This window comes from Elephantulus edwardii, unplaced genomic scaffold, assembly GCF_000299155.1.
Source record: "Elephantulus edwardii isolate Elephantulus edwardi_28Jun2011 unplaced genomic scaffold, EleEdw1.0 scaffold00040, whole genome shotgun sequence".
Lineage (NCBI taxonomy): Eukaryota > Metazoa > Chordata > Mammalia > Macroscelidea > Macroscelididae > Elephantulus > Elephantulus edwardii.
This window is the reverse complement of record NW_006399790.1, coordinates 1,265,160-1,265,945: the sequence shown is the minus strand read 5'-3', so window position 1 is coordinate 1,265,945 and position 786 is coordinate 1,265,160. Positions and strand designations below refer to the sequence as shown.

The window sequence follows — 786 nt, the reverse complement described above, 5'->3', positions numbered from 1 at the left end:
ATTGAAAAACAAGGAACTAATGAAATATTATACAAAATGGGTGACCCTGGAGGACATTATGCTGAGTGAAATATCTCAGTCACAAAAGGACAAATGCTGCATAGTGTAGTGCCACTGTTGTAAAACAGGACTAACATTGGAGTTGGGGGGAAACTAACGGGATAAATAATGTATACTGCATTGAAACAGAAAAGGGAGAAAATTTTTTAGGAGGAATATATGATTAGGTATTATTGTCATGACAAGAGTCCAGAATGAAAGCTACATAGCGGAGTGGACTGGGTGGGGGGGTGGGTGGGATTGTATAACAATGAAAGTTGGTTTTGGGGTTTTTTATTTTTCAAAGAGAAAAGTGACCTGGGGGGAGGGGTGGGCAGGGAGGAAAGTATGCAATAATGAATGAATGGAAACCCAAAATCTCTGTAAATGTTTATGAAAATTAATATAGAAAAAAAAGTAAAAAAAAAAAAGAAAAAGAAAAGTGTGGATGGAACATGGCCATGTCTACTGTTCTGGGAAGAGAATGGTGGTGCCTCCAAGGCCTTTTGTCACTCTTCAAATGAACAGAACTCCTCAACATGGCTATAGTTTCAGCCAAACAACAGACAGGTCTATAAAGTGCATCTGAAAGCTGGACAATGAATAAGGATGGCAGAAGAATTGATGCCTTTGAGTCATGGTATTGGAGAAGAGAACTGCCACCCAAGCAGTTATATGCACACCAAGATTTATTGCTGTGTTGTTCACAACAGCAGAGAGTTGGAAATAACCCAAGTGCCCATCAAT

General features: G+C 39.2%; 1 protein-coding gene across 1 annotated transcript in view; it reads right to left on the bottom strand.

Annotated features, from left to right (window-relative positions):
• LOC102850547 (chromosome unknown open reading frame, human CXorf58) overlaps window positions 1–786 on the bottom strand; it is a 54,732-nt gene that overhangs the window by 48,644 nt on the left and 5,302 nt on the right. The gene's annotated exons all lie outside the window — the stretch shown is intronic.